Source organism: Mesocricetus auratus, unplaced genomic scaffold (assembly GCF_017639785.1).
Source record: "Mesocricetus auratus isolate SY011 unplaced genomic scaffold, BCM_Maur_2.0 Super-Scaffold_6730, whole genome shotgun sequence".
Taxonomy (NCBI): Eukaryota; Metazoa; Chordata; class Mammalia; order Rodentia; family Cricetidae; genus Mesocricetus; species Mesocricetus auratus.
Window position 1 is genome coordinate 55,257,104 of NW_024429184.1, and position 11,096 is coordinate 55,268,199.

At 39.6% G+C, this 11,096-nt stretch overlaps 1 long non-coding RNA gene across 1 annotated transcript; it reads right to left on the reverse strand.

Moving 5' to 3' along the window:
* Positions 1 to 3,676: 3,676 nt before the first annotated feature.
* Positions 3,677 to 10,318, reverse strand: LOC121138757. Its single transcript, XR_005875617.1, has 3 exons — positions 7,340 to 10,318; positions 6,961 to 7,235; positions 3,677 to 4,045 (listed from the first exon to the last, which is right to left on the reverse strand). It is a non-coding gene; the product is annotated as an uncharacterized LOC121138757 (long non-coding RNA).
* Positions 10,319 to 11,096: the final 778 nt, after the last annotated feature.

Below are 11,096 nucleotides of genomic sequence, written 5' to 3' on the forward strand. Positions count from 1 at the left end.
GTATCTTGATAAAGAAGTCTTTGGCCATTTTCCCATTTTTGGTTGGGGTATTTAAGAATGTCGAATAAACTTGGGGCATTCAGTATTCACTGAATTGCCCTCCTGACTCTCTTCTGTGTCTCTGTCTTTTCCTTACCATCTTTACCCATAATTTCTCAGTCCATACTCCCCCTCCCAGGTATGAACACAATTTAATACAGACTGTCACAACAAAGATAGGTTACAACACAGGCCTAGTCCACAGAACAAATACCTGGTTCATTTATAGCTGTTGCTCTGTCCCCATGAACAATTCCCTATTGCCCAACCTTTTAGCAGTCAATTTTAATCCCTGACCCTCAACATCTCTCTTCATATCTCCTTCCCCCTGTTCACTGTTAGTAAATGCCTAAGTAAAATAGTGATGCCACATAAATTGAGCATCTAATGATTTAATTTTCTTCTTCCTAACCTAAGTTTCATTTCTTCTCTTTTTGATGATGCTTAACTCTCAGCATTGATGCCCAAGGAGTTCACCTAAACCTCATGTCATAAGAATTTCCTTGAGCATTCAGGACTACAAGGGCTGTGGTGAAATATAGTCTCAATAATGTGGAAGTTATTAATAATAACTTACTGTGTTACCATACCTAGAAGTATTTGGATTTTTATCTATAAAAAGGCAATCTAGCAATTCTTCAGCTTTGCTGATGACAGGGATCATCTGGGATACTTGATAAACATGAATACTCAGGGATGGAGAAATGGCTCAGTCAGTAAAGCGTTTGTTGTATAAATCCAAAGACATGAGTTCATACTCCCAGCACCCACTTAAAAAGTTGCACATGGTTATGAGTGTCTCTAATCCCAGTGTTAGAGATGACAGAAGTCAGGGTCATCTCTGGGGTTTATAAGCATACTAGGTTAGCTGAATTCATAGGCTCCAGGCCAGTGAGAGACTCTGTCTAAAATAAGTAAATGCACACAAACACATAGTTTTATTTTACATATCAACTGGAACAGTGTCTCAACCCTGGCCTACTAAGATACTTTATGACAGAATATACAGAAAATAAGAATTCATATTTATTCATGACATTCCTTGGAAGAATTTCTTCTTGACATTTCTTAAGATGTGTGTATATCTCTTCAATACTAAATGTACTGAAAAACCAGGAACATGGGGATACCTACTTCAATTCCTCAAGAAGAAAATCCTAATAGTGGAAGTAGAAACTATTCTGGTTTAAGAAAAAACAAAACAAAATTGACTCAAGTTAAAAGGAGTAGGAAAAGAGATTTGTGACTTGTCAAATCAAAATCAGAGAGGCTTCCTCCAGCAGCAGATAAGAGCATGTGCAGAAAGTCACAGCCAGACATTATGCAGAGAGAGAGAGAGAGAGACAGAGACAGAGACAGAGACAGAGACAGACATAGAGACAGAGAGAGAGACAGAGTCAGAATTGGAGGTCTCGATACAGTCCCTCTTTTCAGAGATTGGGAAATCCCTTGGAAGAGGAGGAGGAAAGACTGTAGTAGTCACGATGAGGTAGAGGACACCAGATGGACAGGTTAACTGAGTCAACTGATCAGGGCTCACATGGTTTCACAGAGACTGAAATGACAAGGACAGGGCCTGCATAGGCCTGTATTAGATCCTCTGTGTATTCCTGTTATCTTGGTGACCTGTGGGACTCCTAACACTGGGAGTGGGTGTGTCTCTGACTCTTCTGTCTGTTCTTGAAAGTCTTTTCCTCCCATTGGGTTGCCTTGTTCAGACTTGATATGAGAGTTTTCACCTTGTTTTATTGTATCTTGTTTTGTCCTGTTGGGTTATCATCTCTTGGAAGGCTGCTCTTTTCTGAAGAAGAAATAGGGGAGAGTGGGTTTGTGGGTGAAGGGAGGCTGTGGGGAGTTGGGGAAGTGGAGGGAGGGAAAATTCTGGTTGGGATATATTGTATTACAGAAGAATCTATTTTAATTTTTTTAAAAAGGAAAAAAATAATAGTTCATGTACAAAGGTTAAGGTGAACAAATCTGGGACCCAAGATAAGCAAAAGTGAGGACTTCAGTCAGCTAAGCAGTAAAGCTCTCCTCAGGTACGTCTTGCTTTCAGCGGCTGTCTTATTTTGACTATAGAGCTACAGACATTAAGAGTAAGCCACTACTGAAATTTAAAAATATTCAATTTATTATATGTAATTTAATGTCTGAGAGAATAAACAAGTATTGAAAACAAAATTTACAATTAACAGTGTTTTGCTGTTTAATCTTTCTATAATATCAAGACATTTTGTTAGTATATAATATCCAATAATGCTCCATATATTTGGATATGAACTAATCAAGAAATATGATTTTAACAAAACTTATGAAGTAAGTCGAGAGCAAAAAATTTAAGTATGTTCCTTGATCAAAGGAAATAGCTGTATGAAACAAGATGTGTCCTAATGTCCCACAGGAAAATATTTTTATATGCTGTATGGACAATTTATTCTAAATAAATAAAAAACCTTCTATATCCAGAATATTTGCCAAGGAACAAAAAATCGAACTGACAATACACTCAATACTTTGTATATTTTAGCATTATTATTTAATGTAAGTCTAGCAAAATATCACTAGGAATCATAATTGTATTTTAAGAATTGTAATCTTTGAACATATAATATATATGGTAATATCTTTAATTCTTTTGATTTTGTTTGATGTTTATTTTTGTTCAAATATTAAATTTCAATGTTAAGTCTCAAAAGACTATCTCATTTAAAAGAGAATTTTTCAAGCTATCGAAAAGAAACTTCAATATAATCACACTACAAATATTACTCACTTCATACTTCTCTGGTTATTTTTAAGACATGCTAGTAAAATGTCATGAAAATGAAGAAGAAGGAATTCTCATAAAAAGTTAGCTTTTTACTCAAAGACTAGCAATGGAGAAACACAAAAGTTTCAGAATCTGAATGTTTTGCAAATCCTCCAGGTAATGCTAAATCCTGTGTTCTGAGTGGGTCACACTGAACACCACTCTTTGAAACCAATGAAATCATTCTACATGGGGTCAGGCATTTTGGCAAGTGGCAGGCAAGAGTGAGATCAGACAGCCAAAGAGGCTTTATTGATTCCTGTAGACATCCTTCACATACCTCCATAGATTCTGTAGATGCATCGGATAGCTCATATACAGCAATGGGATACCACAAGCCATTCCTATGGATTATTGTGATAATTAACATAAATGACAGAACTCAGTGCTTCCTGAAAGCATACCTGGCATGTGACTGATTTCTTTTCTCATTCCTTCACCTCATCTAAAGCATCCTTGTATGAACTGCAATCTTCAGTAAGCCCATATACAGGATACTAACATTATGCCTCAAAGAATCAACAGAAGCTGCCTACTGCAGGAGGAATGTGAGAATGAAAATAATGTCCCCACTGGCTTCCATGAGGTGCATGCTGAACAAGACCACACTCTCTGTCCATGTGTTAGAATTCAGCTCACTGACTTCCTGTAAACAGTGACGGTGCATTCTTAACAAGAGATGACAGAACATTTTCAGATATTTGAAGTGACAGCTCAACAAACTTGTGGTCTGAGAATTACAGTCATAAATACAGTAAAGTCTGCCTATAAACAGTAATTTAAGACTCATTTGCTTTAAACTCTCCATTAATTGACTTAAACAAATGATTTATACAAAGTTTAATTTCAAAAGGACGTTAAGAAAGATCCAAATACATGAAAGAATTTTCATGAAACATCACATATCATAGGACTTTATAACTTTGTAGTCTTATTTGTGAAATTGTGGATTTTTCTATACATAATTTATAGAAGAGCAAGAATTGTAACGTTGTCAACTAAGTTGGATTAATATCCATATATTTCCTCTTTACAGAGGTAGCTAAATAAGTGTCCTTAGAATTGAACTAAATATCTCTTTTCACATCTGTTTCAGAGCACTTCATATCATGCCGTTCTGTACTGCAGGTGTTTCAGGTCAGGCTTCACTTTTAATTGTTGATTGAGAATTTACTTGAAATCACTTACAACGTTTTCCTGTTTGGAGAGAAATGGATCTCTGTAAGTAGTGCTTGTGTCCACCTGTCCACCTGCAGCTTCCAAAGTAATTATCTGAGCTATTAACATGCATATTTATTTTTACAACTAAATAGTGTAGTTTCCCAACTTTTAGAGAGAACAATAGTTAACATAGCTTCTTAAACCAGTGAGCCCACAGCTGAGCCTCTGCCTTGTGTTCATCATATATTTTAATGGTGTGTAATAAGCGAAAGGATTCATAACTGTCAGACATTGAATTCTTCCACTGGAGTCTGGAAAAGTGCATCATGATAGCATTTCACAACACTGAGCCATGAGTAAGTCCAGCCTCATGTAGCACGCACATCACTCTCAGCAATGAAACATTATTGCTTGTTCTTGATTGGCCGTTAAGACTTCTCTAAGCCATATATTGCATGTTCTTTGTTTATTTTCAGTGTCTCCCTAAAACTCATGACCAGAGAGGCTGGATGTGCACATACTGTGCAGAGCACAGCTCCTGGGCATTACCAAATGAGTGCTCAACTGCAACCTGACAAGTTGAGCAGCTTTCATGTTTATTGAGTCACATAAGGAAGGAGACAAGAGGCCAGTAGGTCAGACTCTTTGGTTTTTGTTTGTTTGTTTTGCCACTTAAAATCTATTATTTCCACACAGTAAAATTTCATTCTTTTAGTAACATGAGTTCTGATAAACATACCACCATCTGGTTACAATCACAATCAAAATAGTCAGCTTCCATGTGCAGCGTCCAAATGGAGAATTTAAGTAACCACAGATCCAAAATATTTTAACCTGTATCTGCACTGAATATGTACTGATTATTTTTGCATGATAGCCCAATCAACAAAATGTGGTGACTATGTTAATGCTATGCATACTTTATTAGAGACTGTAGGCAATTTGAAGGTAAAGATATATATGAATATGTGTATAAGTAATATATGAATAGTAGATCATTTTACATAAACTTTTAGGATCTATGAATTCAATGTCTTTGCAGGATCCTGGAAAGATAGGTAGCAAGAGACAACTATGTAGATCAACTCCTTTATGACACAAATATTTCAAATCATCCTCTGTAATCAAAATGCCATTGACCCTGTCTCTTTCAATTACTGATCTATTTGGTATAATTTTGCATTGTTCAATCTTCTTCCATGTCAATTTTATTTTCTATAAATGGGCATCAGCTCTTTTCCCCTTCCCTCCCTCTATTTCCTCCAGTATTGTGTTTTTTCTAAGAGTATTATATATTCTTATAACATCATAGAGTTTTGATTCTATGTCTTTCATGTTAGTTTACTACATTTAAGAAAGATTGATACTGTCATGTGTAGCAGTACTGTACACTGCTTGCCGGTATTCTTTTGTGTGATCTGTTTGCACATTTCCTAGGTGAAAGACAATTGGATTGTTTTTATCAATTAAGGTTAAAGTCCTTGCTAATATTTATGTGGAGACATCTCGTGTGGAGCACAGCTTTTCTTTTAATATAGGTAAATCTATAGGAAAGATTGAGATGGTCAGGTCTATGGCAAATATACTTAAAATTATGAGTCCATCTGAATAGCTTCAAAAATAGCTGTACTATGTATGTCTTATGCTGTTGATAGATCTTTTGGTGGGTGTAGAAGAGTATCTCACTGTGGTTTTATTTTTCATTTTCCTAGTGACTTAGGGTGCTGAATATTTTCAATGTCTTCGCTTAATTTGAAAATTTGCTCTAGGAATTTGTCCATTTTATTTTATTTTTTATTGCCTGACTGAGCTTTCAGAGTTTAAAAATCTACATACAACTCTTCATTAAGTGTGTGACTTATGAATGTCTTCAGCTAGCATCCTTTTGACTTTGTATTTAGTGAACAGTGTCTCCAAAGAAGCAGTGGGGTGGTGCCATTCTTATGTGGCTTCAGAGATCTTGAGTGTGAACAACAACTGTAAAATTTGATATTAATTTGTCATTATGACAGCTGTTCATCAGTTACTCCTTCCATATCATGTAAAGGAGGAGGTGATGGTGACCTGTATTTATATAAGTCCTGGTTGATCTCAGAAAGAGATCACAAGAAAAAATCAGTTAAGAACTCATCAAACATATTTTCATATTTTGTGGTATTTCTGTACCATTGAAGTCAACAATACAGCAGTCAATGTAAAAAATGCTTTAAAATATATCAAATGAAGAGAAGCACTTGATGGCATAAACTCAACTGCATTTTCATTAGAGCCCACATTTTCATCTTTCTCCATCTAAGTTCATATTTCTTTGATTAATAAAAAGTCACATTTCTCTAAGTATTTAAATTACACATATAAAACAGTAATTAGAACACATTTCTCATTGTACTAACTATATTACTTTTGAAGTACATGAAAGTATGAAAACAGCTATCATGCAACTCACTTGGCTTCAACTTCCAAAATTGTCATTTCATAGATAGAAAGATTATTTTTGGACATTTTTATAAATTAACATTTGATTTTGATAATCAATCATCTAAGACAATTTAATTCCTTTCTCACAAGTTGAAAAAACACTTCATTTTTTAAACTTTTGTTGATTCTTTGTGGATTTCACTCCAAGCATTCTGATCCCTCTTATCCCTCCATCTCCTCAAATCTGCCCTTTGCCCTTGCAACCTCCACCCAAATCAAAACCAAATTTAAAAGAAAAATCAAAAACAAAACAAATAAAAGAAGAAGAAAAAGAAGGAGGAGGAGAGAGGAGGAGGAGGAGGAGGAGGAGAAGAAGAAGAAGAAGAAGAAGAAGAAGAAGAAGAAGAAGAGAAGGAGAAGGAGAAGGAGAAGGAGAAGGAGAAGGAGAAGGAGAAGGAGAAGGAGAAGGAGAAGGAGAAGGAGAAGGAGAAGGAGAAGGAGAAGGAGAAGAAGAAGAAGAAAGAATGACTTACTATGGAAGCTACAGTATAGCCTGTTGAGACTCACAGTCCATTCAAGTTTAGTTGCAAGTGTTCAAGTGTTCATTGCCATGAGTTATTGATCTTGCTCAAGGCCTTTGGTTTCTGTTACACTGCCAAATACGGGCTTCCAATGGTGCTCCTTCTGGATACCCTGTTGTCCTGTGTCATGGAGATCCTGATGTTTTGGATCTGTAGGTTGTTCTTCACATGCTCCAACAGTTCATAGATTCCGTGAATGCTGGGGTGGGCCAGTTCTGGTTCTGGACCTAGGGGCGAAAGCTTCCTTCATCTGCTTGTTAGCTTTCCCTCATCATCACTACCTGACTGAACTCTCCAGCACTGCCATGGATAACTCACCCAAAGTACTTACAGCAAGGAATGGGGCCAGCTCTCCTGCTCTTGGGCCTTCAGATCTGGGTCCCCTCACTCATATCAGCAGAGCCAGCTCTACTGTTTTTCTGAGGCAAGTTACAAGGCTCTCTCTCCTGACTGATGCAGGGGGCATAAGAAAAAAACAAGCAACATTAACAACAGCAACAAAAAAATAGGCTCATCTTTTCTACTCTCACACCTTCATGGCTGGCTCACCTGCAACCGCAACAGGTTTAGACCTAGTATGCTGCCCAGACAGAGTGCAGCGCCCTCTTGCCTGTGTGCTTCAGCTGGTGTGGGGCAGGGCTAGTTCTTTCACTTTTGCGACCCTGAGGCTAGCTCTCTCATTTGCTATAGGTAAAGAGGTGCAATCTTTCCCTTACCCATGCCACCATATGGCAGACGAGGAAGGGGTCAGCTCTGTTGCTCTCATACCCTCAGGACTGGCTTCCCTCATCCCTGACAACAAGGTCAGCTCTAGTGTGCTGCCCAGATGGGAACCAGATGCTGCTTTCTCATGTGCTATAACCAGTGAGGGTCAGGTCTAGCTCTCCTACTCTTGTGATCTCAGGGCTCTTTCACCTGCTATAGGAGGCAATAGGGAGAGGGGAGGTCATCTTTCCCTCACCCATACCACCCTATGACAGATGAGGGGACTGGTGTTAGATCTTCTGTTCTCATGTCCTCAGGGTCAGCTCACCTGGTTTCTGACCAAACGGTCAGCTCTAGTGTGTTTCCCAGGTCAGGTGCACACCTATGATATGAATGGTAGAACTATCTTTCTTGAGTGCCAGGACAAATTCTCCCCTGAGGGATAGAGCAGCTTGTCTGACCCTATGGCAATATCCAGTGAGGGGAAGGACAGACCATTCTAGGCCATGCAGGTTCAGCACAGCATGGTTCTGATAACCTACTGCCCATACTAATGCAGGCATGTACATCACCAGGGTCCCCAGCTACAGAAGGACCATGAATCTGGACATAACCCTAGGCAGTAGTTCGTTACGCTAGGATGTCTCCCTGGCTCCAGGTGGCAGCACCAGCCATGCAGATCTGCATAGCCCTGCCTGCAGCCAGGTCTTCAGACACCAACATTATCTGAGGTGGCCAACCAGACCCTGGTTCTCCACGTTGTCCTTGGTGACAAGAAGAGCTCTAGACTTCATCTCACACCCTGGCCTCCCTCCAGAGTAGCTCTGGCCCAGGTAACACTGTGGCTCAGGGTGACAGTGCAGGCCACTGAGATTAGGATGTCCCTGGTAGCAGCCTTGTCCTCAATGGCCACAGTTTGTGGCACAGACCCCAGGCATCTATGTTGCCTTTGTTGGCAACATGGGCCACAGGCCCTGAGTGTGGTAGGACCATGGATCCAGACATGGTCCTAGGCATCAACCTGGACTTGGATGTCACCACGGTCCCAGGTGATGGAATAGGCTACCTGAACCAACATGTTCCCCACAGCAGCGAGCCCCTCAGACACATATACAGCCCCAGGTGGCTGTCTAGACTCTTGGCATGATCTTTGATGATCTCAGCAGCCACAGACATCAAAACAGATCCTGGATGTGGCAGGACAACAGACCCAGACATAGCCTTTGGCCTCAGCCCTGATCTGGACTAAACTATGTTCCTAGCCGATAGCCTTGGTCACCCAAATTGGCCTGGCTCTGGCATTCAACACAGTTGATTACAAGTTGTGAATCAGACCCCAGGCATCTATGTGGGTCCTCGTGGCAACATGGGCCAGGGAAATCAACAAAGACCCCAGACCCAGACATGGTCCAGGCATGAGTCCAGACCAGATTGTCACCATGGCCCCCAGGTGGCTGTGCAGGCCACCCAGATTGGAATGGCTCCCACAGCAGTGCAGGGCTCTCAGGCACAAACGTAGGCCCAGGTGGCAGCCCATACCACAGACCCATAAACAGGCCCTAGCGATGACAGGAGCCACAGACATCAACGCAGGCCCCCTCGCCTGCTCCAGAACCACAGTTCAAGACTTAGGTCTTAGTCATAGTCTCGACCCAGACATCTCCCTGGACTCTGGTGGCCAGGTCTTCACCACCCTCAACTGTCCAGACCTGCATCACTTCTGAGCACACAAACCATCCCCCCTCCCTCTTTCTATCCTGTTCTCTCTCAAGACAATGGTGCCCAACAACTCTTGGTTGGATCACAAGTGGTGCTTGTTTGAGTACCCCATGCCCCAGCCACAGGGATGGAATGGAGTTGTTTCCTTTCCTCTCTCCCATGCCTGGGCTTGGAGATCTTACATAGTACTTGGTATGATGGCCAAGGTGGTGCTGGGGCCTCCTGGTTGATTGTGGCCCTTGAAGACCCAAAAGTCTGAGAGGGTTGCCATCTGTGTCCACCACTGACTCAGGTCCAGGTGGGGCTGGCAGCTCCCGATTGGTTTTGGCCCCTACAGGCACGAAAGTCTGTTGGCATCATCTGTGTCCACCACAACAGGATACACTTTTAAACAACAATGTGTTAAATATTCAAGAATTATAAGAGTAAAACATACTGAACTAATGGATAGCTGCTAGCACTGTTTGTTTTCTGTACTTTGACAAAATAATCGAGATGGTAAAAATAAGAAAAGATCCTGACTCACATTTAACCCAAACCATAGCACTCCTTATAAACAACACACAGTACCTACTTAGATGTGGAACTCCTTAGACTCCTCCCATAACTACCAAACCAGAGACTCTGGGTGTGCCCTAGCAACCTGTTTCAGCGTTTTCTTGCAGAGCCTCTGATTGAGGCTCAGATTTGAGAACCATCATAGGATACTTTAAAGTCACTTGAAACAAATAGCACACATAACTCATTTAGAGAGAAAAACACATCTAAAAATAGACACATATGAGTAACTCCTTCATAAATAGGAACTGTAAACATTGTCTAAATCCTCTTAAATCTTTTGCAAATGAATCCTTTGGAAGTCAACTATAAGTGCACACCAACTATTTTGTATTCTTCAGTCAATGAAGAAAAATCCTAATTTGTATTAAGCATTAGTCACAATTTTAAAAGCACTAAATATAACCAAATGTATTTCTTCAGAAGATATTCCAAGGTCTTTCTATTTTCATTACATTCTCATTTTTATACTGACTTAATTTTTAACCTAAATCAGAGAGAAATAATATTTTATTTACCTTCCTTATATTAATTCTCCTACCAGATTCTTTTTGTAGATGTTAAGTTCATTTACATATAATGGCTGTGCTAATTAGAATATTTGGGAGGGCAGATATCTTTAGTGGTATATAACCTGTTTTTTGTTTGTTTGCTTGTTTTTGTTTTAGTTTGAGCCAATAAACTCTCTTAAAATATAATATAATATTCTGAAAATTATTTCCTTCATGTTCAGTATCCAAAATATGCAACTAAATAATTTTAGAAATATTCTGCTATTAACAAAACATATTAGGTACTTCCTACATGACAAGTAATGTGCTAAACTAGTGGAGAGAAAGGGAAGGAATGAAGGAAAGAATGAAATGGGAAGGGAGAGTGAGTGAGTACATAGACATGATGGTACTAGACTATACTTCCAGAATGCAGGAAATGAAAGCAGGAGGACCAGTTGTCTCTCTTCTCCGTCCCATACATAGCAATTTAGAGACTAAGCTAGCCTGCATGAACTCCAAACAATAAAAAGAAGGGGTATTTCTCCCTTACATGTAAGCATTTCTGTTGCTGTCATCCTTGTTCAAGTATTGTTCATGTTGAAAACACTTCAT